Here is a 26740-nt window from a genome sequence, read left to right as displayed (position 1 = left end):
AGCAAGGGTAGTATCCCCCACACCCTGGGGGCACCCACACATAGCTACTTCACCAGCGTGGGGTCACTGGTTTCTTTGTAGCGTTAAGTGAATTTGGGTGCACTACGATGTGTTTAACACATTTGTGGTGCTGGGAGTATTTACCCATTATGGGGATGATTATGAGTTGGGGCAAAGCAAAAAAGAGCAGATAACTTTGTACCTTGGTAAAACCATGTTGCACTGCAGGCGGGACAGCTTTAAATGCACATAGAGATTTCGTTTTCAGGAGGCGAGTACAAACTCAGATTTAAATTGCAGTGTAACAATAAATCTGTCCAGCATTTGTGCGCTACATGCAAAATCAGCCAGTATTTACCCAACATGCAAAATATTAAAGAATTTCCACCCCTTCCATTGCATAACATTTTTTACCAGATAAAAAGTTACATGCTTATTATTTTGCCCTCAAGTCACATCAGCCCCTATACTTTTTAATAACATCTCCAGCATATCATAATGACAAATTTTTTTTGTAGGGGCCCTTACACATCTTAATCACGCCCTGTGACGGACCAAACTTATGTAGATATGTCTTGTTTCAAACCGAACAACTATGCAACTATGAAAAAAATTGTTTATGAGCTCAACTCATAAAAACAGAAAATTAACTATATTCCAGGAGAATTTATAAAAATAAAATGTATGACCAAAAACTAATGAAGAAAGAGGAATAAGACTGTACATAAATTACAAAGCACATTTCACTGTGCATTCAATGCCTTCATATGCATATCAGTGCTCATAAAAGATCATTAAACCATAAAAATCTCTAGTCATGTGAACAGCATTAAAAATGAGACTGGACAGGCAGAGTTTGCTGAACATTTTATAACCACACGCAGTCAGACTCCTACAGGACGGAATTACATGGGAATTATTCCCAACAGTTAATCAAAGTTGTGGAGACAGTTTGAAAGAAATGATATATATTATATATTCCATTTGCACATACTGCTTCTGGTCCTTACAGAACTACAATTAGATATATAGTTTATGATTATTATATATCTCAGATAACATTATCAGACCTTCTTTAATTGTCACCTCAGCCTCTTCCTCTTTTCGGTCTCTCTCTCAGAAATGGAAGCTATGTTAGGTTTATCTAGAGTTACATATTATAATTATAAGTAGAGATTAGCGCGTCCGGTTCCCTGAGAACCAAACCCACCCGAACTTCCATATCAGAGGCGAGATCCAGTCCGGCTCGGGTTTTCCCGCCTGACTCAGATCTCAAAGCGAGGCAAAGTGTCATCATCCCGCTGTGGAATTCTCGTGGGTTTTGGATTGTATAAAAGTCCCTCCAACATGGTGATCGGCGCCATTAGCTTGCTGAGTCCCGGGCTGTCAGGACTGTGCTTCATCCAAGAGGGGCTGCTGAGTCTATCCAGGCCAGGGCTGCTGTGTCCATCCAGGGGCTGCTGTGGGTCTGCTGTGTCCATCCAGGGGTTGCTGTGTCCATCAAGGGCAGGGGCTTCTGTGTCTATCTAGGGCCTGCTGTGTCCATCCAAGCTGCTGTGTCCATCCAGGGGTTGTTGTGTCCATCTAGGGCAGGGGCTGATGTGTCCATCCAGGGGTTTTTGTGTCCATCCAGGGGCAGGGGCTGCTGTGTCCAACCAGGGGTGCTCTGTCCATCCATGGGTGCCCAGTATATAAAAAATAAAAGCTAATAAATAATTTAATTAATGAAAACATTTTATTATATTTTTTTTTTGTGCTGTACCCCAGTGTACTATATTTATTATTATTTTTTGTTATTGTGATGCTGCCTGTCAGACCGCAGTGTAATATTCATAGTTCATACACATATTGTTTGTGACACTGTAAGTGGTAGCGCAGTGTATAACAAATATTGTCACACTGTAAGTGGAAAACGCAGTGTATTCGTAAAAATATTGTCACACTGTAAGTGGAAAACGCAGTGTATTCGTAAAAAAATCTTGTCACACTGTAAGTGGAAAACGCAGTGTATTCGTATAAAATATTGTGACACTGTGTGGAAAATGCAGTGTATTCGTAAAAAATATTGTCACACTGTAAGTGGAAAGTGCAGTGTATTCGTAAAATATATTGTCACACTGTAAGTGAAAAACACAGTGTATTCGTAAAAAATATTGTCACACTGTTAGTGGAAACGCAGTGTATTCTTAAAAAAATTGTCACACTGTTAGTGGAAACGCAGTGTATTCGTAAAAAATATTGTCACACTGTAAGTGGAAAACGCAGTGTATTCGTAAAAAATATTCACACTGTAGGTCATTGATACCGCAGTGTAATATTTAAAATTGGTACAAATTGACGTATGTGCTGTACCACACTTAATTCGTGTTTGTTAATATGGAGAACGATCAGTTGAGAGGAGAGCAGGAACCACATGCTAGTGGTGGAGCTGCTGCCAGTGCCACCAGTCATACTCATGACGATACTAGTCCATCTAAATCATCTACTAAAGCCGATGCCCAAGGGCATACAGGGCTTAAGTCAGGGCATCTAAAATCAAGCAAGCAATGTTTTACAGCATTAAAGGAAAAAAAATTAACACCTAAGTTAACTGCAGAGAAACAAAAAATTGGCAATATGCCATTTACTACACGAAGTGGCAAGGAAAGGAGAAGGCCTTGGCCTTTATTTATGACTAGTGGTTCTGCATCTTATGATGATGTAATTCCTTCTCCCTGTAGAAGTGTAAAAAAAAAATTTAAATTGCTAAGGCACATGAACCAACTGTGTGGAATCATTTCCACCCAAATCCGGACAACAGTTGTCAAGCCATCTGTATCCATTGCCAAGTAACAGTGAGTAGAGGCAAGGGCCTTAACCATCTAGGAACCTCCCCCCTATTACGCCACTTGCAGCACATTCATCAAATTGAAAAGTGCTTTTCAAATTTAGAAACTTTGGCTAAAAAAAATGTAACAACAATCAGACCAGTGTCACCTAGCTGCTCCCTTCTCTCTGGATCCAAGCGCCTGCAATCTCCACCACCAACACCTGCATCATCATCAACATCCTCAATCATGATCGGAAGTAGTCCTGCATCCAATTACATAAGAATAACTGACTCTCTCCTATCCGTGGTTCCTCAGAAGGATCCTTGAGTGCAATACCTGTCGCTGCTGCTGCTGTGAGTGGATCTTCATCCCAGAAGGGGACCAGGAAGAAAACTACTTTAAATTTAACCAAACAATTGACTGTCAAACAATCCTTTGCAATGGGGAACAAGTATGACAGCAGACACCCAGTTGCACAGCGGATTACTGATGCCATAACAGCTATGCTGGTATTAGATGTGCATCCAGTATCTGCCATTAATGTAGTGGGTTTTACACAGTTACTGGAGGTCCTTTGTGCCCGCTACCATGTCTCTTCTAGATTCCATTTCTCTAGAATAGCAATTCCCAATCTGTACAAGGACATAAAAAAAACCCTTATTAATGTCCTCCGAAATGCCTTTGTGCCCACTGTCCACTTAACCACAGATATGTGGACAAGTGGGACAGGGCAAAGTAAAGATTACATGACTGTGACAGCCCACTGGGTAGGTGTATTGACTCCAACAGTGCAAACAGCAGCAGCATTTAACAAATGCCAGCTCATTCAGAGTGTATACTCTGTGTATCACCGGTTTCACTAAGAGGCATACCGCTGTGAACCTCTAAGAAAAACTCAGGGAAATCATTGCAAAGTGGCTTACCCCACTTGGACTCTCCCCAGGATTTATGATTTCTGACAATGCCAGTAATATTGTGCGAGCATTACATGTGGGCGAATTCGAACACATCCCATGCTTTGCTCACACAATTAATTTGGTGGTGCAACATTTTTTTTTAAATTGACAGGGGCATGCAGGAGATGTTCTCGGTGGCCCGAAAGATTTCGGGACATTTTCGACATTCAGCAACTGCGTGTCAAAGATTGCAGCACCAGCAAGTACTGTTGAATTTGCCCTGCCATCATCTGAAGCAAGAGGTAGTAACTAGGTAGAATTCTACCCTAAGGAGTAAATAGAGTTGAAGTTGCCTAAAGAACACATGAAAAGGGGCAGACTAGATGGGCCAAGTGGTTCTTATCTGCCATCAAATTCTATGTTTCTATGTTTCTATATGCTTCAACTGATGGAGGAGCAGCAAAAGGCCATCCAAGAGCTACACTACAGCCTATGACATAGGGAAAGGAGCAGGAAAGTGCAGTGGAGAATAATTTCCGTGTTGTGCAAGGTACTCAAACCCTTTGAACTGGCCACATGTGAAGTTAGTTCAGACACTGCCAGCTTGAGTCAAGTCATTCCCCTAATCAGACTTTTGCAAAAGCAGCTGGAGAAACTGAAGGAGGAGTTAAAACAGAGTGATTCAGCTAAGTATGTCTGACTTTGCCAGGATCCAAGGGTCGTTAATCTCTTGAAATCAGATCACTATATTTTGGCGACCATACTTGATCCTAGGTTTAAGTCATACCTTGTGTCTTTCTTTCCAATGGACATTAATCTGAAAAGATGCAAAGAGATGTTGGTGAGAAAATTGTCAGCTCAAGCAGCACGTGACACAGCAGCATCTCCTCCTACAGTTTCTGTGGCTGCCAGGAAAAAACTACATTTTACTAAGAGACCCACTGCTGGTGGTGATGCAGATCAGTCAGCAAAACCTAATGACATCTGGTTGGGTCTGAAAGAACTACCAACAATGAGTGACATGTCTACCATGACTTTGTCTAATACGGTCACCATTCAGAGAATGGTGGATGATTATTTCATGGATAGAATCCAAATAGGCATGTCACACAGTCTGTTTCACTACTGGCAGGAAAAAGAGGCAATTCGGAGATTTTAACACAAACTGGCTTTGCTTAACGTAAGTTGCCCACCCTCCAGTGTGTACTCTGAAAGAGTTTTCAGCACAGCCGGGAACCTTGTCAGTGATCAGCATAGGAGGTTACTTCCCCAAAATATGGAAAAGATGATGTTCATCAAAATGAATTACAAATTCCACGAGGAAGTCCTTTAACAGCAATTAAGTAAAAAAAATACAGAAGCACCTGTAATGCTGGATTCCAGCAGGGACAAATTAATATTGTGTGAAGAAGAGGATGTACACACTGATGTTTAATACAAAAATTAGTTGTGTATATTGGTCACATACACATATATTTACATGGTACATACAGTGCGTAAAGCAAGCTGAGGTAACCTGAAGCACGCCACCTGTTGACAAATAACTTCCAGCACACCCAGCAAACATCACAGATGCTGGGAGTTCTAATTCAGCTGGAGAACTACAGGCTGCTTTCCTCTGATGTAAACAGCAAGTCTTGGTCCCATTATCCCTAACAACCTCCTTGAGTACAAACTTGTAAACATCTGTTTACAGTATGCTCTAGCAGCACCTCTACAAGCAAGGTCACCTGTTAGATCATGAAGTATAAAAAATAAAAAATCCTCCTCCAGATCAAAAATGTGTTTTAGGAACTGAAGAACTTGATCCTAGATAGATCTTCCCTCATACATTTTTTAAGAATCAATACACTAAATTAAATAAATTAAAAAACTATTCAATCCTTCCGTCCTTTTCCTGTCTACAGTCCATAAACATTCCAAACCCGTCGGGCCTCTGACCTAGTTATGGAAAACATTCTTGGTTTTTAAATTCCTAGGGGTCGTATAGTTTATTTAACTGCCATCCTGTCTACCACTTCAATGCCACTCTGTGCCATGTTCGAAGCTGAACTGCCACATGTTAGTGCCGCCCACTGCTGTCGCTTAGCTTAGTCAGCCAACTAGCTGGATGCAACCTTTTGGCCCTAAACTAGATGAAAAAAAATCAATATTGTGAGCTGTGATTTGGTCAAAATTGATTGGAAATGACTGGAAATTAATAATACTATAGGAACAAAAACAGGCCCAAATGATGTGACTTTTTAGTAGTTTTTATGATTTTTTTAGAAAAAATACAGAACCAAAAAACAAAACACGGAAGGGCAGTTTGACAAAACCACTCCAGATCCAAAACACGAGGAGATACAGATCCAAAACCAAAACACGGGGTTCGGCACACATCTCTAATTACAAGGGCACAGTCGTGCTCTTATATTAAGGCTGAATTAAAAACCGGAAATCTCCATAGAGAACTCGGGAGGAGGGGGGCATGGTGTTTAAGGGGCTACACCTCAAAAGCTATTGGAGGTACCGGGCTGAAATTTGGCATGGGCGGGTAGAACTGTCGCTAAGTGCCAAATTTCAGGGAAAAAAAAATAGGATTTGGGAGTAATCTAAAGTGCCAACTGCCCGCTTTTTTTGACACTCTCAGTTAGGACCACTTTTTTGCTGTTCTCTATGGGGGATATTTGGGAAGGCATAACTCAGGGTAGAGGGCAAATTTAGACTTGGGGTTTGTTTTATTAGGTAGCTATTGTTCCAGGGTAGGGCCTTTTGTGGTTCAGGTAATTGAGAAAGTTACAGTTTTTAAACTATTACCTCACAATTGTGCCATTATAGAGATAGGAAGATTCAATTCCATGTGCAGCCTCAGTATGAGCCTCCAGCAGGTGTACTCACTGTGGCTTCACTTGGGTGCACCAAGATAGCTAGCTGGCAAGTGTGGGCGGTAGCAGCAGTGGGCTCGGGGGAAGAAAGCGGTCATTAGCTGCGGCTAGGACCCAGGGGAAGGGGTGGTAGCGGGCATTACACACACCGTAGAAAGTAATATTTTATTCAAACATACATGTACACACACGTATACACACATGTACTGATACTCACCTATGTATCCGCACCACTGTCTTTCACTCATTTGCATCACTTTGGCTCCACCCCTCTGTTCTGCTCAATCTTCCCCCCTCTACACGCCTTTCTGTCTCACCCATCCACACTGTTTTGTCTCCTCCCCCCCATCCACACCACCTTATCTCATCTGCGCAGCTCTATCTTCTGCTCAGACCTCAGTTGCATAGACTGTATGTGTGTATTCCAATGAGCACACAATTTTGTGAATTAGCAGCTCCACCATTTTGTGAGTGACAGCAATCTCACTGCTGAATCTGCAGTTAACTACAGGGTGTGATGGCATACCATATCTGTATTGCGCAAGTAACATATCCATTAAGGCAGCAGCTTTAATTATCGGAATTTCATTGCTTTTTAAGTTGGATTGGCAGAAATTCTATAGGTTTTGTGAAATTTCAGATAATGTCTAAGAAGCCTTAATGGGACACGTGAAAACGTAAGGTTTTTTGTCTATGGAATATATATTTATTTATGAGTATCCCCAATGCTTTTTTGTGTCAAATGTAAATTTATGTAAATTAGTATTACCATTTGACCAGCAGTGGAATTACCTTAATTGCAGAGGGTGTGGCCATTCTAATGCCAGATCACAATCCTGAGGTCCCTGCTTTTTACTTCTGAACATCAGTTTAGGTTGGCACATGTGCCAACCCCACACATACTTAGAAGAGCATAATGGGGGCCACAGAATGGCTTTTATCAGGCATTCCTGACTTCTCCTATGGGGTCTGGCAATGCCATGTTCTGCCTCTGGCATTTAGATACCTCAATATTTCTACATAATTGATATACAAATAAAGTCTAATTTATCAGCATGGTGCAAAGAGTATTGGTTACTACAGTAAAACTTATAGCAATTAATGAGATAATACATTTTAGCACTTTGTTGAAAACGTATGAAAAATAACACATCCAACTGTAGACACAAGATGGAACCTTAAGGGGTCCAAATGATTTAATGTATATTAACTTTAATATTTATTATTATTATTATTATTATTATTATTATTATTATTATTATTATTATTATTATTAATACCAATTTACAAAGTGCTGTACAGAGAACATTATTTTTAGTCAACAGTCAATTAACTTACCAGTATAATTTAAGGGTATGGGAGGAAACCAGAGCACTGGCATCACTAGGGGGTTGCGGGGCATGCGGGCCGCACCGAGTGACACCATCCGAGCTGCTCTGCTATTTTGGTGTCACCCAGTCGGATGGTGTCACCGAGCAGCCACACTACAGAGAAAGGCAGGGGAGAGACTGGGGCTGCCCAGCAGCTATTGGAGCTCTGGGTAAGCCCACTGCGTGCCGAGAATTGGTGTGTGACATGGCCATGCGCCCAAGAATAACACATATAAGGGAGCGTGGCTTCGTAGAGTGCACGCGGATTCCTGGCACAGCCGCACTGGTTGTCACCAAAGTAAGTGATGCCGCTGAACCAGAGGACCCAGGGGATACCCACACAAACACATGGAGGACATACTCGCCTATTTTTGATAAATCATTTCAGGGAGATTGTGAAAGCAGCACCTATGAATGCGGCAGTGACGTGGGCGTGTACTGCTACATCTGAGAGGTGTATCATAAACTGACTTACGTCCAAATGTAAATGAGCCCCAAAGCAGTTAGAAAGATCTATTTGCTGATAGAAAATACACTGATACTTTTCAAGGCTTACTGATGTATTGTGTTTTACCAGTGGTTCCATATACTGTAAGTGGCCAAGAGAAACCTTATTTAAAAATGATCTAGCCATAGGGATCATTGGGGTAGATGTATGAAGCCCAGAAACGGTATCAGCGCACGTTAAGTGCGCTGATACCGTTTCTCCCCGATGTATGATCGGGGGTCTGGGCGGTAAATGACAGGGGCGCTATGCGCCCCTGTCATTATCGGCGCTGCTATCTACAAGATAGCAGCGCCGACAGCCTGGGCTATGTATGAATGGTCAGATCGTCTGACCATTCGGCCGGCTGTAGCTGTCGTTATCGACAGCTACAGCCTGGCGTTAGCCTATACCCACAGCAGGGACAGCGCTGTCCCTGCTGTGGCGGCTTCCGGCTCCAGGGCTGCACGCGGGGATCTCGCGATACTTGCGAGATCCAGCGCATGCTCATTGGAGCCGGCCAGGCCTGACACACATCGCATCAGCACTAGGCTGATGCGATGTGGTCTGCAGCAGGTAGCGCCGGAGGGGGGAGTTAACGCTCCTCCTCTCCGGCCGGTGAGATGTTCACACATCTCACCGGTAGTGCTTCCTGCTTTGCCTCGGTAAAGAGGTGAAGCAGGAAGCGTTATAGCGGCACTTAACGTTCCACTATAATACATCTACCCCATTGTGCCTTAATGATACCGATGATCCAAGTTGAATGTACGTATCTCTGATTATTTTTATATAACAGCTACATAAAGGGGATATGGTGCAATCATGGAGATTCCTGGACTCTTCAGGGAGTCAGGGAGATTGCTACTATTTTAGAGACAATCATGGAGAATTGGCAAGTTTGATACAAACTTCACATAAATAATGCCCTGGTCGTGAATCAAGCTACTGAATCAGTGCCAAGAAACAATAATGCTAACCACTGCACCACCATTCTGCACTTGACTTAATGGGAACATCGATGATGCCAGTTACTAATTATCAATGAGCACGATAAAATAAAATCTCAGACACAAATTATTTGCTTGCTTTAGTTGAACCATTGTCTGCAGCCTTAGTGCCATGGAATGATTGTCACTGCACATCAGGCTGCTTCATGGCAATTTATAACAGGTACTGGAACTATGATTACATGGGCAGCAAGTAATGGATACTCTGGGCCTCATGCAAAGAAGAACTTTACATAAAAAACACAGACGTAAAATGTTTCAATAAAACGATTCATTTCCTTGTGTATGCAGTGCAGAACATATCATGATATACACAAAACTGCATACTATGCTAAATACATATACAACATGTTTAAGCATATCATATGCAGTAGAGAAGGCATATGTCAACATCATTTAGGGAATAATGACTGTGTTTTAATGTGCAAAAAAAAAAAAAAGAAATTAAAGAAGAGCAAAAGTGTGTACCCGTGTAGGCTCATACAAACAGCAGGGGTGTATCTAGTGATCCAAGTGTCCCTGGCAATGTAATGGACTGGCACCCCCCCCCCTATGCAGTACCCCCAATAGTAATCCCCCAGTAGTAATCCCCCCTATGCTGCATTGCCCCCAGTAGTAGCCCCCCTATACAGTGCCCCCAGTAGTAGCCCCCCCTATACAGTGCCCCCAGTAGTAGCCCCCCAATACAGTACCCCCAGTAGTAGTCCCCCCTATATAGTGCCCCCAATAGTGGCCACCACCCTAAATTGCCCCCGGTATTGGCCACCCCTATACAGTGCCCCCAGTAGTGGCCACCCACCCCTAAATTGCCCCCAGTAGTGGCCACCCCTATACAGTGCTCCCAGTAGTGGCCACTCCTATACAGTGCCCCCAGTAGCGGGCAACCCCCCATAAAGTGCCCCCGAAAGCGGCCACCCCCTATTTCAGTGCCCCCCCCCCTGTAGTGCCAGGATTACACACACAAACACACACACAAAGAACAAAAAAAAATTCAACTTACCTGATCCCCGCTCTTGACATGACCGCCGCTGTCCACTCTGAGTCCTGCCGCTCTTCTCCTGCATGGGAGAGACGTCATGACTTATGACGTCTCTCCCATCACATGCTGCTGGGGGAGCTGGCACACGGAGCTCATTAGTGAGCTCCAGCCGGCTCCCTCTGTGGACGACGCAGCAGCAAATGACAGTCTGTCTGACTCTCATTAGCTGGCTACTATTACAAACACACAACCGCCGCTGGCGGCTGTGTATTTGTAAAATGTGTAGGGCAGAACGCTATCACTGCGGTCTGCCCTACACTTGTGGGGCCGGGGGACCTGTCCACCCCTTGGCTACTGGCGGCACTGCCGGATGGTGCCCCCCCCTTTGGACGGCGCCCCTGGCAAGTGCCATCCTGGCCAATGGGTAGATACGCCCCTGACAAACAGTAAGAAATCCTTAAAGTTGTTACCAGCACTAGTCTATGACTAGGGAAGCCAATCCCACACCATTTTTGTATTCCTGGGATTCGGGATTGAAACAATTGTAATGCTGGGATTCCCAGGATTGAATGTACAAATAAACAAACAACTTCAGGGCCCCAGGGCACCTAAAACAGGGGTCTGTGCCTGCTGTGTTTGTGCCTCCTCCCCCCACACCTCCATGAGGCAGCAATGCTGCAGCGTGAGCAGATTTCAGAGCCCGCTAACTGGTAGCGCAGGTAACGATTCTGCTCGTCTCCAGCTCCCGCAGCCCGAAGCAGCTCTCAGCAGCGAGTTCTCCAAGCTGGAGTATACCTGACAGCAGCTGTACTGCTAATGCTGCTGGGAGACGCTAGCGGATGATGTCTCGCAGTATGAGGGACGCAGGCATAATACATAATTCTGGGAACACTTTAAGCCATGCATGCACGCTGATTAACAGCAGAAACCAGCAGCTCGGTAATCAACTATTGCTGTGCTGCTGCTGGTGGTGGCGAAGGCTAATTTTACTAATCCCAGGATTAAAATCCCAGACTTTTTCAGACTAAACCCCGAGATTGGTTTTCCTAGCTATTACAGGCTGGACTGGGGACACTACAGCTATCTAGTGCTGTCTGAGTAAGATACAGAAGTGTGTGGACATGCTCTAGTAGGAGACCTGTGACCCCCTACTTATGTTATCCACACTACCGCTGTTCCAGCACCGCTAACCACTATCCAGAGACAGTCACTGGCTGGTGAGCTGTCAGACCCCTCACCACAACAAGCTCCGCTCTATGAGATAACCAGTGTAATCATTATTGGCTCTGCGGGAGACAGCAGGCTATCATCACAGCAGAAAGGAACCCTCACACCTGGTACCAGCACTGCTTGTCAGACACTCTGGATGAATCTGGACCGTCCGCAGTGCACTTTCAATGCTGAACTTACATCTGTGTTCTGGTACGCAGGCCTCTGGGCCATGCATTGCTGTGTTGTGTCAGTGCCGGCTCTAGGGGTATTCGACCAGTGCGATTGCACAGGGGCGCCATCCATAGAGGGCGCACCCCTCCTCAACATCCCAATTTCAGCGGGACAGTACTGTCCTGATATTCCACCCGTGAGCCGAAGTGGCCCATGGGTGGTCAAATCGGAAGGTTGGGGACCCGCACCGCTGCAGCTGTGCGGCGGTGCCGGACCCCGGAGTCTGAATGAATGCTGCGCGCATCCGCGCGGCATCTATTCAGTGATGGGAGACGGCTGGGGGAAGCCCAGCTAGTGAGGCTCCCCCCAGCCTGGCGTTATCTGGAGGCATGCCATGCAGGCACGCCTACAAATAATGTCACGTAGGGGGCATGGCCTATGGTAATTAGGCCATGCCCCCATTTGATGTAAGGGCGCCCTGTTAAGAGCCGGCACAGGGTGTTCCGACCCCTGGAGCCGGCCCTGTGTTGAGTTTTTCTTTATTTTTCTTTATATATTTAGATGTAAATCCCATATGTTTTATTTATATTTTGTGCCTGCCAGGTCCATGTGCTGTTGCAGAGGTGGAGGTGCGCATTCCTCCTTTTCAGAGCCATAACTAGACTTTTTAGTGCCCTGTGCCAGAAAGAGCATTGGCGCCCCCCTCATTTTTCAAAGGGACATAATGCACCCAAAAAAGGGGAATGGCCTCATGGGGAAGGGCCAGGGAAGAGATAGGGGAGGCCAGGAGATGCTGGGGATGAAATAAGAGGAAGCTACAAGTGAGAATGATAATAAACAGACATTTGACAGGCCCAAACAGCGCCCCCTGACCTGTGGTGCCCTGTGCGATGGCACCGGCAGCACTATCCTATCTATGGCCCTGCTCCTTTTCACTACTTTTTTTAAAAATCTTTTTATTTATAACATTTGACAAACAAATATGTAGAATCAGATAATATATATAATGTGTATAAAACAAACAAATTTGACAAAAAAAAACATGTGAGTTTAAATGTACAAAAAAGATACTATCACCATATATATATGTTTCATTTCAAACTTAAACAGTTAAATAAAATAACACAGACAGTAAAAAGACAAAAAGGGGAGGAACAGGGAAATAAGGAAGGAACTGAGAGATAGACAACATATTAGTTATATCAGATCCGACCCAGAAAAGGTCACTGTCATACCAAACCAGGGAGTTGTCTCTGGTAAGAAGAGAACCAAGGGTCCCAGGGTGCATGAAATCTAAGTACAGAGGGCCTGATTCAGACCCACTCGCGAGCGGCTGTCCGCTCGCAAGTGGGTCGATGTTATGGACTGAGCATGCGCACGACGGAGGGAGCTCCGTCGTGCGCATGCGCCAGACGCGATGAGCGAAGGAAAGTCCTTCGCTCGTTGTGTCCGATCAAAGGGGGCGTGCTGTCAATGTTGATTGACAGCACGCCCCCCTTTGGTGGGCGTGCCGGGGGCGTGCCTCCCTGACAGGGGCGTTCCCACGGGAGCGCCTCCCGTCAAAAGCCGGCCCACTGACATCACTAGTGATGTCAGTGGGAGTGATTTTGGCTCTGATAGAGCCAAAATCACTCCGGAGCTTGCGGTTGAAAACCTCAACCGCAGGCTCCGGCTCGCAATTTCGATGGTCGCGATGGTCACGACCATCGCGGCCATCACAATGCACGCTCGTATAGCCTGTGGGTGGTGACCCACAGCTATACGAGCGTCCAGGAGGACGCTCCATTTTCATGGAGCCCGGCCCTCATTCAGAGCGTGCGCTCTGCTCAGAGCGTACGGCTCTGAATGAGGGCCAGAGTCATTGAGTAGAGCAGAAATATATTCCATTGGCGCAGTAAACCATATCTTATTGATTGAAGCCTGCATTGGAGGAGCATTTATTTGCTTCCAATTCACAGCAATCAAAAGTTTGGCTGCATTATATTTAATCTCTTTATTTTTCAAAAGGTAGATAACAAACAAAGAAGAAAATAATAATAACATACAGCCATAGAAAAGAAAAACAATTAAAGACATCAAACTACCTTGTTTTCTTGAGTTTGGTGTTAAAGAATTTAGCGTAAAAACCAATAATATCTAATAAATACAATATTCAATATAAAATCAGAGAAAATAGATGAGAAGAAAATAAAGTGGGGGGGGGGGGACACCAAGCATCAGAGTTGATAAAATAATAATAAAAATAAATAAATAGAACAGTTTCCAAAAGTACAAAATGAGGGTCACCCCAGACCTGGAAGGGTCCTATTAAAGTGAGAGTACCAAGGGGCCCATACTTCATGAAATGTTGGCATTTTGTCATGGAGGAGAGCAGTGATATATTCCATGGAAGCAGTGTACCAGATTCTATTGAGTAATGCAGGAATGGGGGCCGAATGCATTTTTTTCCAGTTAGTCGCAATCAAGATTTTGACAGCGTTAAATACATGAACACATAGTCTATTATGGGGTTTAGAAGTGTCGGGAAATGGTGTACATAGCAAGACAAGTAATGAATCCTTAATAGGTGCAGAGCTAAAGATATTACCTAACAACGACATGACTTCATCCCAGTACGTTGAAATCAGCGGACAGTCCCACCAAATGTAAAAGTAGGAGCCTTTATGTCCACGCTGATGCCAACAAAGGTCTGATGTCAATGGGTAGATAGAATGAAGTTTTTCAGGGACCATGTACCATCTGGTATAAAGTTTGTAAGCAATTTCTTTAAGGTTGGTGTTAGTGGACGTCTTAGAGACCAACTGACGAATATCTGACCATTCCTCATCATCGAGATTCCTACCCAGGTCAGTTTCCCATGCTATTTCAAATAGCTCTTTGAATTCAGTGGGGAACCCAGCTAATAGGGAATATAGAATGGAAATAGCACCTTTACGACCAGGGTTGTAAGTGCAGAGGCGCTTAAAGGAGCTGAGTTCCTTGAAGGAATGTGATTTACTGAGGAAATTGATGAAACTAGTGATCTGTAAATATGCAAAGTGGTATTTCGGTTGTAGGCCAGATTTTTCACACAGTTCCTCAAAAGTTCGAGAGGCAATATCCCCAACAACATGTAAGACTCTAGTGACATCTACAGCTACCCAGGGGTGCGAGTAAGGGCCCACACAACCCAAAGGAAACTGAGGATGTCTCCAAAGGGGTGTCAATTGGGATAGGTATGAGGTTAAGTCCAACCGTTTATTCACCCTGTCCCAAATACTCAAAGTGGCCTTAACACATGGAACCGTATGCACCAAGGCTGGTCTCAGATGTGGAGGGAGCCATGGGAGAAAACCCAGCTTTTGGTCTTCAATCAAATCGCTTTCAATATCCATCCATCCCCCAATACGTCCAGTCCAGGAAACACAGAGGGGAGCCCATCTAGCCAAATCCGCTTTAATAGATTGTAAAATATGGGTATAGTTAGCTACATACAACTGCTCATATAGTTTTGTTATCTGGATATCAAGATAAGTAAGAGACTTCGGTCACCAGAGGTAACCAAAATTAAGTTCCAATAATTTGGAAGCCGAGGAGGAAAGGTGAAATGCCAATGCCTCTGATTTTGACCAATTTATTTTGTACACCAAATATGTACCGTACAGGGCTACTTCAGCCTACAGGTTGGGAAGTGATGTCAGGGGAGAGGAAAGGGTCAGCTATACGTCGTCCGCAAATAGTGAGAGTTTGTATTGGAGATACCTTTGATATCTTGGCCACCAGGGGTTCAATGCTTAAGGCATAGAGTAAAGGGGAGAGGGGACAGCCCTGTCTGGTTCCATTATTTATTCTGAATGTCGGGGACGAGAGTCCATTAGTAGATACTATTGCTGTCGGATTAAAGTACAATGCTCGGACTGCCTGCAGAAAACCACCACAAAAACCATACGCCTGTAATGCCCGAAATATAAATAGCCAGGATAGCCTGTCAAAGGCTTTCTCTACGTCTAATGACAACAATATTACAGGTGTTTTAAATCTATTAATGTATGTGATGAGATTAGCTGTACACCGAGTATTGTCCAGAGCTTGTCTAGAAGGCACAAAGCCAACCTGGTCTACATCAATAAGCTGCTGGAGATGCAAATTTAGTCTATTGGCCAATATTTTAGCAAACAATTTAAGGTCAGCATTAATCAATGAGATTGGTCGATAGTTAGCGCAACACGTAGGGTCTTTTTGTGGTTTTGGAATTACAATACTAGCCGATTTAAGGGTGTCTGTATGAAAACTTTGCCCCTGTAGTATCTTATTAAAAAGGGTGAGCAAATGGGACAACAATACAGCGGAAAAGGACTTATAGAAAGAAGCAGTAAGGCCATCTGGGCCAGGGGCCTTAGAGGATTTCTGGCTATTCAGGGCAGCGACAAGTTCTTCAATTGAGATTGGAAAGTTAACTTTAGATATAGAGGTTGCTTTATAGATGTGGCCGCAGAGTTTATTTTGAGATTTAGTGAGGGATCTGAAGGGCTTACACAGTAACCCAAGGAGAGCGTCGTTTGGAGGGGAGATACCTAACACCTTATTGATCAAAGAAAAAACTTAATTCCAATATTTAGAGATCACCGGACAATCCCACCAAATATGCATATAGGTCCCAGTATGGCCATATTGTATCCACCTTTTAACTGCTTTTAAGTGGGAGAAGTGTCAGCACCACGGAGACCCCGTCAGTATGGTATCCAGCACACCTGCAAAAAACTGACACTGCTCAGAATTATATAACAGATCTCAGATAGTGTTGTGGCTATTAAACATGGTGGTTACTTATAAACTTCTGGCAATTTGCATACATTGGTTCTCCAGGCATATATGGATTTTGAAAACAGTGTATTGAATAGGTGTATAGATAACAATATTCACATGATTGGAAGCAGCAACTAATAAGGATCCTGGTAATGTAAGTTTATTGCGTATGTTTGAAAAATTGTGTTTTTTTGTGTATGTGTGGGATATAGTTGTTGATAGGTTAAAAAAAAAAGAAAAGAAAAGTGCTATCACATGTAGTGGTGGGCGAGATTATTAAATCTGCACAAAAGTCCCTGCAGTGCTGGAGATCATAAAGAATGAGCAGAGTAACTAATCACTTGTGGGCCGTAAACTTGCATTAAATGTTCACATGAGGAAAACATTAAACATTTGACTTGGTTGCTGTTTCAGCCATATCTTTGGCATGTTAGATAAGTGCCTGGAGATGTTTTCTATGCTTTGTGTGTAGGTTGGGATCCCACCACTTGTGAAATAAAAAGTAGTTTCACATAGTAAAAGTATTTGGTAACCAAGATGAAAACCATACGTACTTTATATATAACTAACATTTGTATCATTTTACAATATTAAATTTGGATTATTATACTTTGATTTATAACCTATGGCTGTTTTATCTTAAGGGGAATATACTCTTTGGTTTTCTGCTGTCTGACAGTGTGAGATTCTCTGAGTAGATATATTTACTGTGAATATGAATAAAATTGTTGACATGTTTGCACCGAGTCTGTCAACAACTGTGGCTGTATAGTTACAGTAACTGTTACAATGATAAGCAAACCTATGATGCACTATCCATTTACTCAGGTTGCCTTAAGGTGCCCACACACTAGGCAATAGTTTACACGATCAGCCCAATTCCGACGCATCGGGACCACAGATCGTGTAAAATATGTCCTAATCGTGAGTCTCTACTCACGATTACGATGCCAATGCACGTCCCCACTGGTCGTACATCGCATCCATAGATCTTGCCTCCTGCAGGCAAGATTTGCCAATCTCGTACCCAATGTGGTGCAGATCGTACGTGTGTTTGTACCAATGCACGATCTATCGTCCCTTCCGTCACTTGACTGACATACCCCTGTACACGCACAGTCTCTATTTTGTGCAGCATCGTGATTTCAAGGAAGACGGACGCGATCACCTTGTTCAGCACAGCTGAACTTGTAATCTGGTAATTTGGTGAGTATATATGTACTGAGCATCAATGTATATGCAGACCCTGTCCACCAATGAATATGCCTGACCCACTGGCCCAACCACTGACCACCTATATGGGTATAATGCATTGCCCACCCACCCACTGACCACCTAAAGTATTGCATTGCCCACCCACCCACCCACTGATCACCCACCCACCGACAACATACAGTATTGCATTGCCCATCCACCCACACCCACTAAACACCTATATGTGTATAATGCATTGCCCACCCACCCACTGACCACCTATATGCGTATAATGCATTTCCCACTCACCCACTAAACACCTACATGTGTATAATGCATCGCCCACCCACCCACTGACCACCTATATGTGTATAATGCATTGCCCACCACCCACTGACCACCTATATGTGTATAATGCATTGCCCACCCACCCACTGACCACCTATATGTGTATAATGCATCGCCCACCCACCCACTGATTCAAGTAAATTACTGAACTTTTTTTTACATTTATTTTAAAATGCAATCAGGATTTAAAAATTTAAAACACCATAACAACATAACCAAACCAAAAACAGAACCAAACCAAAAACAGAACCAAACCAAAAACAACTTAAAAACCAAACCGTAAACAACTTTTAAAATGTATTAACAGTCACTCTCATTTATATATATATGTATATATATATATATTCATTTTTTCCAAAGTATTACAAATTAGGACAGTTTTGTATACGTCCATATTTTTTATAATTTTTTTTTTTCCCAACAGAAATGTCTATGAATAAGGAACGTGATTTCATCACAGGCTTCCTGGAGCGTTGGGAGGCAAAGGAGTGCCTATGGAGGATTAATAGTTGCGACTACTCCAAAATTGTTAAGAAACTTATCGTGTTGGAGGAACTGGTTGAATACAGCCGCCAATTCTACCATGATGCAACACTGCGCCTTAAAATCCAAAACCTCCGCACTGTGTTTATAAAACAACGGAATAAGGTAGAGGATTCCAAACGATCCAAAACATCTGCTGATGATGTCTATCGCCCCAACCTATGGTACTATCCTTTGATATAATTTTTAAAGGAGCAGGAACCACAGCGACAGTCCATTGTACTGATGGCTAAGCGAGAGAGAGAAGAGGAGGCGGATGATGGTCCGAGTGGTTCGTCCCAGGCTGGTTTGGTAAGTAGAGTGCATACACACCGGTTTTTTTTTTTTTTTATATTTATCTGAGACAGTACTCCTGCCATGGCACTGCTCCAGGGCCATTAAAATAGGCCATATACTCCTCTCTCACCTGTTTGGCCTGTGCAGTGCCTGTTGCTTGCATTGTTGGTTCTGCCAAAGATTAAATCTGGCCAATCACCTACGGAAGGTATGGGTCTTCTGGCATAGCTGTGCCTGATGCCCTTTGTAGAGTGGTTTTGTGGCGTAAATAGTTATGGAGAACACAGCACGCCATCACGACCCAGTCTATCTTCTCCACACGCAGGTTTATGCTGGTGTGGAAAATGCGGAACCTGTTACTGAGTATCCCAAAGGCATTTTCCACAATCCTGCGTGCCGAGAAAGGCGATAGTTGTAGATTCTCTTTTCAGATGTCAAGCCCCTTTGCACATATGGCTTCATCACATTTTCATGTAATGTGAATGCTTCGTCAGCCACAAAAACGAAGTTTAGGCCGTGCTTCGTCTACTCCACTGACAGCAAGTTGAGAGTTTTGGAGGTGAGCCTCTCGTAGAATGCTGTCTGCTTGAATGACCCACCATCCGAAGCACGGCCATTCTTGCCAACATCTACAAAAACAAACTCATAGTTGGCATTCACCACCGCCATGAGAACGATGCTGAAGTACCCCTTGTAGTTGAAATAGTATGATCCACTGTTGGCAGGTGGGTTGATGCGGATGTGTTTGCCATCGATTGCTTCCCCGCAGTTAGGGAAATTCCAACACCGTTCGAAGTCTTCAGCAATGGTTTTCCACTCTTCAACTGTATTAGGAAACTAGGGAAAAATTAAAACAAAAACAAATGTTAAAACATTAATAATATTTTTCTTTTTTCTTTCAATACAGACTCTAACACAAGAACTAGATTTGGGGTCTATGCCCGATTTTAAGCTGCTGAGGGGGATGTGTGTTTATCCCATTGCACACCACCAACCACAACACCCCCAGCACCTACCCAGCAAAAAAGAAAACGTCCTGGGAAAAAAAGCCGAAGCAAAGATCCTGCGGACACATTTCTGCAAAAAGCAGAAGAGGTGTCAAGAAGGCCCCCAGACCATGTTGATAAGTTTACCACTAATATTAAAAGCACCATGCGCAAGATGAATGATGAAACGCAAAATCAATTCCAGCGGCTCGTGTATGAGTTGCTTATCAGGGCGATGGGTAACAACCTATACCCAGCTACCTATATTGGAACCCTGTACCCTTCCCACCTACTATTAAAAGTTAAGTTTTAATTTCATATAATTCTGGGATTGATTCTCACCCGCTCGCGAGCGCTGTACACTCGCAAGCGGGTCGATGGTGCCGAAGTGCGGGTCGATGGTGCCGAAGTGGTGGGCGTGCCAGGGGCGTGGCTGCCAGACGGAGGCGTTCCCATGGGAACGCCTACCATCTGGGTCTGGCCCCACTGACATCAGTAGTGATGTCAGTGGGAGTGATTTTGCCTCTGATAGAGCCAAAATCACTCCAGGGCTTGCGGCAGCGAGACCCTACCGCAGGGTCTCGTCGCAAGCCTGATAGTCGAGATGGTCTTGACCATCGCGACCATCATCATGGACGCTCGCTATAGCTGTGGGTGGTAACCCACAGCTATGCGAGCGTCCATGAGGCCGCTCCAAGAACAGGTAGGAGGGCCCTGATTCAGAGCGAGCTCTGATCAGAGCGTTCGGCTCTGAATCAGGCCCTCTGTTCATTAATTTTCATTACATTTCCTTTCTAAGAGTGCCCCAACAAAGGCTTATTTGTATTTTTTCTAGTTTTTGCTTTTTGCGTAACTATTTATTATAACTTTCCCACCTACCACCAACTGTCTCTGAGATGCCTCCATCCCAGGCACAGCCTACTCACCATTCGCTAACCCTCCCACCACAAGACAGGCTATATATAGTGCCCTTTTAGAGGTGATGATGACAATACAGGGTTTTACCAAATGTAATCTTTGATTGTTGTTGTTGTTGTTGCCTGCATTATCCCCAAATTTCAGCACTCTCAATACCTGCCCTATGGAATACAGTGGTGATGATGCTGATTGGACACGGTTAATACCCACATGGCGCAAGGACAGATTGTTGGAAGCCGGGGCCACAATCTGTCCTTGCGCCATGTGGGTATTGGCCTAATCAATCCGGCATCTGAACCACCGTATATCATAAAACAGGCTAGGTATCGGGACTGTTAAAATTTGGGGATAATGTAGTTTTTACATTATAAATGCTTTTACATTATAAATTATTATTATTATTATTATCCTTTATTTATATGGCGCCACAAAGGTTCCGCAGCGCCTTACACAGTACATAAATGAGCACACAAGAAAAACAGTTAATAGTAATACAAAACAATGCAGGACAAGGACAAGGTTATAAACTCAGCTGCAAAACACAAGCAGCAGGACATGAGCAACCAGGTGGTAGGTGCCATTGTAGGGAGTTAGGAGTAAATTATACTATAAGTAGGGGGAGGAGAAGCACGTGAGGATGAGGGCCCTGCTCGTGAGAGCTTACATTCTAAAGGGGAAGGGCAGACAGACAGGGGCGACACAGAGGGGTAGATAGTGAAGAAGGAGCATGGAGCAGTGGGTTAGGATATGTGCTGCGGAATGTGTGTGTATAAGACGACCTGATGTTATGTAAAAATTAAGTCCTTCATACATCTATCTCTATGATAGAAAATAGATTGTTTGTGTTATTTACATGAGAGATGTACAAAGTAAAGTAGAAGCACTTTAATTTGTGTGTTACATTTTAGCATCTATATACAGCCTGACAAGAAATGCAGCTATTATGGGACTGTCCCGCCATCCTAATACAGTAGTGACTACTTTAGTTCCAGCTGCTGGGTGCTATGCCATGCTCCTGTGAGTGGGTGCATCTCACATGCTAGACATGCAGCTTGCCTCAAAACCACTATGCTATGTTATGTATTCCATGTTTGGAATGGCAATGTTTTTACTGCTGTCAAGACAGTTTTATCGCTTGCAGCCATATTGTCTGAAATTTTGACCCAGTATTAAACTGTTTATACATTATTTTTCTACATTTGCAAAAAAAATTTTCTTCTGTTGCAAGAAACAAATGTGTAGTGTTGTTTTTCCTTACCTTGCAAAACTGATACTGCAGTACTTTCACAATAGCCTTGCAGGTCTCCGGAATGATGACGCCAAAAGCCTGAGGGGATATGAAGGTCAAAAAAAATTCAGATCTTCTAGTGACCGTCCTGTAGCCATGTACCTCAGGGTAGCCACCATCCTCTCCTCAGGGTATACAATCGGGAAGCCGGCTGCCTTAATACCGGCAGCCGGCTTCCCGACTGTCATATCCTGGCGAGGGTGAAATGCCGGGCATCTAGATGTAGACGCCTGACATTTCCCCGCCGCCTGGAGACCGGCGCCCGGCATCCTGATCGAAGGGTTAGGCACCCCCCCGGGGAACTTAGGTTTAGGCAGCAGGCAAAGGGGGAGGTTAGGGTTAGGCACTTGGAGGGGGGGTTAGGGTTAGGCACTTGGGGGGGACGTTAGGGTTAGTCAACCCTAAGGAGGGTTAGGGTTAGGGGATTAGGTTAGGTTAGTGAGTACTTACCTATCGACGATCGGGATTTCCAGCGCTGTCGGGCTTCCGCTGCCGGGAACTCTGCTTTGGTCGGCCAGGCGCTGCCGGGAATCAAACCACCGGCCATGCGGCTGGCGGTATTTCATACCGATTCCCTCCTCAGCAGGGATATCCCTCCGCAGCCTTGTGTCCTGCTACTGGATAAATAGGCTCACCAGACACAGCAACTTTAGAATGTGGCGTCATCCATGCGCAGGTAGTTGCGATAGTCATCCGGACTGTTCTCCCGAATCTCCATCAGCAGGGACATGTGCGAGCGACATTCCCTCTGCAGCAGCCACTCCTTGGTCCAGCATGCTCTCCTCCTATGCTGGGCCCTCTCCTTCATTATCTTCACCCCAGCATAAGCAACCATCACTCTATACCGATAGGGATCCATCAGCATAGAATACAGGATAGAATAGACAGAATGCAGCAAAAAAACACTTTGTTGAGCAAGGCAAAGCAATGTATAGCACAATAGCAATGTACAGCGGTCAGCAGGTATACACCAAGTCTCATTAGTCACAGAGCAGAAGTGCACAGACCTAAAATGGCGCCTGCTTTATATACCCTGACTTAAGCCCGCCCATTATTTAAATTTTTGTGCAATCTGACCATTCATCTTGGTGTTCAAACGATTTATCGTGTACGATCTCACGATTTTCGGCATCCGACACGATGCACGATAGATCGTGAGATCGTGTGACAATTTGGACAGTTTTTACTCAAAATCGGGTCCACGACTGCCGGGGAGAGTTCAAGGGAAATCGGACATGATATCGGATAGTGATCAGATCGCCTAGTGTGTGGGCACCATTAGTCAGATCAGTTATATTATTATATGACCATTTAGCTTTGAGAACTCCATGTGATCTCCAGGTCTATAACCGATTAGGCCAGGTGCCAGATCTTGCTATGTAGGAACAAGGGTTAGTCTGTGGGCCTGATTCTGACCCGCTCGCGAGCGCTGAGCGCTCGCAAGTGGGTCGGTGGTGCCCTAGTGCGCATGCGCACGATGGAGGGAGCTCCGTCGTGCGCATGCGCGAGACCCAAATAATGACAGGGTAGCCGTCGCTATGGGTCTCGCACCAAAGGGGGCGTGCTGTCGATGGTGAGTGACAGCACGCCCCCTTTGGTGGGCGTGCCGGGGGCGTGGCTGCCAGACGGAGGCGTTCCCATGGGAACGCCTACCGTCTGGGTCCGGCCCCACTGACATCACTAGTGATGTCAGTGGGAGTGCTTTTGGCTCTGATAGAGCCAAAAGCACCCCTGGGCTTGCGGCAGCGAGACCCTACCGCAGGGTCTCGTCGCAAAACCGACCATCTTTTTGGCCGCTCGCATATGCTGTGGGTGGTCACCCACAGCTATGCGAGTGGCCAGGAGGCCGCTCCAATATTAGGTAGGAGGGCCCTGATTCAGAGTGAGTGCTCTGGTCAGAGCGTCCGGCTCTGAATCAGGCCCTGTGTGTATTATAGAAGATAGCAATCAATTTGCTTTATCAGGTAATATCTTAGACATTTCAGACATGATAGGAAAACCCAAGCTCCAAATGTCACTGGAGAGGTTGGAGGGTTAGTCTGTGGTTTGGCATCCTCAGAAAATCAGTGCTTGCACAGCTGAACAACAGGTAAAGGCAGGACCAGCACAGAAGTATTATACTTTTATGCTTTCTCACACCAGAGGCAGAACTGCCACCTGGAATTGTGGGGCCCAGTACAAATGAAACTGGACCCCACACCCAGTGGTGTAGCTAGGGTATTTGAAGCCCAGGGCAAGATGAAAAATGGACACCCCCACTATGTGCGCATACCTAAGGCGCTTGCATCAAAAAAGTGGGCGTGGTCACATGCCACAAAGGGCGTGGCTACTGGAAAATGGGGGCATGTCAACATGACACACCACTGTTTCTCGTCACTCTGGGAACATTTCTTTCCATTCCATATGCACCTTAATGCCTCCATTAGTAGTGCCCCATGTAGTAGTGCCTCTTATACAGTGCTCCCAGTAGTGCACCCTTATAGTGCCCCATTAGTGTCCCTTATACAGTGCCCCCAGTGGTTTCACTTATACAGTGCTCCCAGTAGTGCCCTTTATACAGTGCCCCCAGTGGTGCCCCCCCTATGCAGTGCCCCAGTAGTGGTCCCCCCTTATGCAGTGCCCCTTATACAGTACCTCCAGTATTGCCCCTTTTACAGTGTCCCCAGTAGTGGTCCCCCTATGCAGTGCCCACAGTAGTGGTCCCCCCTATGGAGTGCCCCCAGTAGTGGCCCCTTATACAGTGCCCCTAGCAATGCCCCCAGCAGTGGTCCCCCTATGCAGTGCCCCCAGTAGTGGTCCTCATTATGTAGTGCCCCTTGCATATACACATTCACAGATACAAACAAGAACAAAAAAAAAACAACACTTACCTGATTCCCCGCTCCTGTGCCTGCCGCCGTCCGCTCCTCCGTCCTCCCAGCCCGCTCAGCACCATGGGAGAGACGTCATGATGTCTTTCCCATCACCCACTGTGGGAGCCAGAAAAGCGGACCTCATGAGTGAGCTCCAGCCCGGCTCCAGACGTGGGTGCAGCAGCCAGTGAGAGTCTGTCTGACTGTTATTGGCTGCTAAAACAAACACACTGCCGTCAGATAGTGCCAGTGTACTACCCAGCGCCGGCGCCAGTGTTTTTGTTTTACTGTGTAGTGCGGACCGCACTCACTGCTGTCTGTACTACACTGACTGAAACGGACCTGGACCGCGGCTGCCGGTCCCAGACACAGTGTGGAGACATAGGCATGCAAATGTAGGCAAAGAGAAAAATGGCAGGGGAGGGTAGAGGGACATGGAACAAGGGACGGTGGCCAGGTCCCATATGAAAGGGGTATATTCGCGCAAATGGTGATAGGTGGAAGCACACATGTGGAGGTGGGCCCCCTGATAGAGAGGGGACCACCGAGAGAAGGGGACAAGAAGGGGAGGCACGGGGCTCTGCTGTCACAAATGAACCTGACCTTGAACTGACTTTGTGGATCAGAACCAGTTTGCAGCCAAGATCATCAGCACCTGCAGCCCACCTTGTACGTTTGTGCCCCTTACTGTTGTACCCTTCTAATGGCATCACTGACCTGAGGAATCTGTTTCTTCTCAACCAAATCTAGTTATGGTCCATAACCCACTTACAAAGGTTACATCCATAAGTGGGTTTGCAAATGCCCTCCCCAAGTGAAATGATGGCAGAGTGATAAAGCTTCTCCTATTCATGTGTTTAGGCCATATATACGTTCACCTGGCAGCTATGCAAATGTAGAAGAGGCGTCTGCAATAAAGTCCCCTGCTTCACTTAGAAAGGAGATCATGCAAAAATGTTCTCTCTGAGGGGGAGATGTATCAAACCTTTGAGAGAGATAAAGTGTAGAATCTGTCCATAGCAACTAATCCGCTTCTGTCATTTTATAGACTGTGCTAGATAAATGATAGCTAGATGATTGGTTGCTATGGGCATCTTCTCCACTTTATCTCTCTTGAAGGTTTGATACAGTTCCCCTTGAGGGTTTCATTAGTGTTGTCCATATACTGTATGTTTTTTATTTTATTTTGCATCAAATATGTTCCATAACATCCATGCACACAAAGAAGGCTTGTGTCTGTATGCTCCTTTTGCTTATGGCTCCTTTGCTGACAGAGTCAGAATGGTTGTGGGAAAGGGCAGATGGGCATAGGCCATGTACAGTAAGAGCATGTTCATATAACGGAGTTACATCTGTAAGGAGGCGCACCTCTTGCATTCTTGTGTGTGCACGACCTCTTGGAGAACTGATGATGATTATCAGCTGCTTCAGATTTGCTAATTATTGCTGGACCCAGGGGCATATTTAGTGAGGAGGGGGCCATGTTCACTCATCATCTGGGACCCCCTCCTCTTTCTCCAGTGGCCGTGGCATACTGACGGATTCAGTAGACTCTTTGCATTACAAAAGTTTTAACCCAGGACCGCTCAAGAGTGGATTCCACTTTTCACAACTTCTCAGGGTAATCAGGATAACCTCCGATGAGACAGAGATACTGCATGCTCTAGAAAGCATGGGACAACGGTCCCTTGATAGAGGCTGTCACAAGAGTGACAGTGAGGAGGCTCTTCGGAAGATTGGACTACTCAAGAGGG

The 26740-nt window shown here is 45.0% G+C and overlaps 1 pseudogene across 1 annotated transcript; it reads right to left on the bottom strand.

Annotated features, from left to right (window-relative positions):
- Positions 1–18977: 18977 nt before the first annotated feature.
- Positions 18978–22215, bottom strand: LOC148538259 (uncharacterized; annotated as a pseudogene). The gene is made up of 2 exons (XR_015872573.1): positions 22105–22215; positions 18978–19779 (listed from the first exon to the last, which is right to left on the bottom strand). The product of XR_015872573.1 is annotated as an uncharacterized LOC148538259 (transcript).
- Positions 22216–26740: the final 4525 nt, after the last annotated feature.

This window comes from Taudactylus pleione, unplaced genomic scaffold (genome assembly GCF_031769625.1).
Source record: "Taudactylus pleione unplaced genomic scaffold, aTauple2 ptg000041l, whole genome shotgun sequence".
NCBI classification, from domain to species: Eukaryota; Metazoa; Chordata; class Amphibia; order Anura; family Myobatrachidae; genus Taudactylus; species Taudactylus pleione.
Note: the sequence above shows the minus strand (reverse complement) of the source record. Positions and strands in the feature narration are given on the sequence as shown.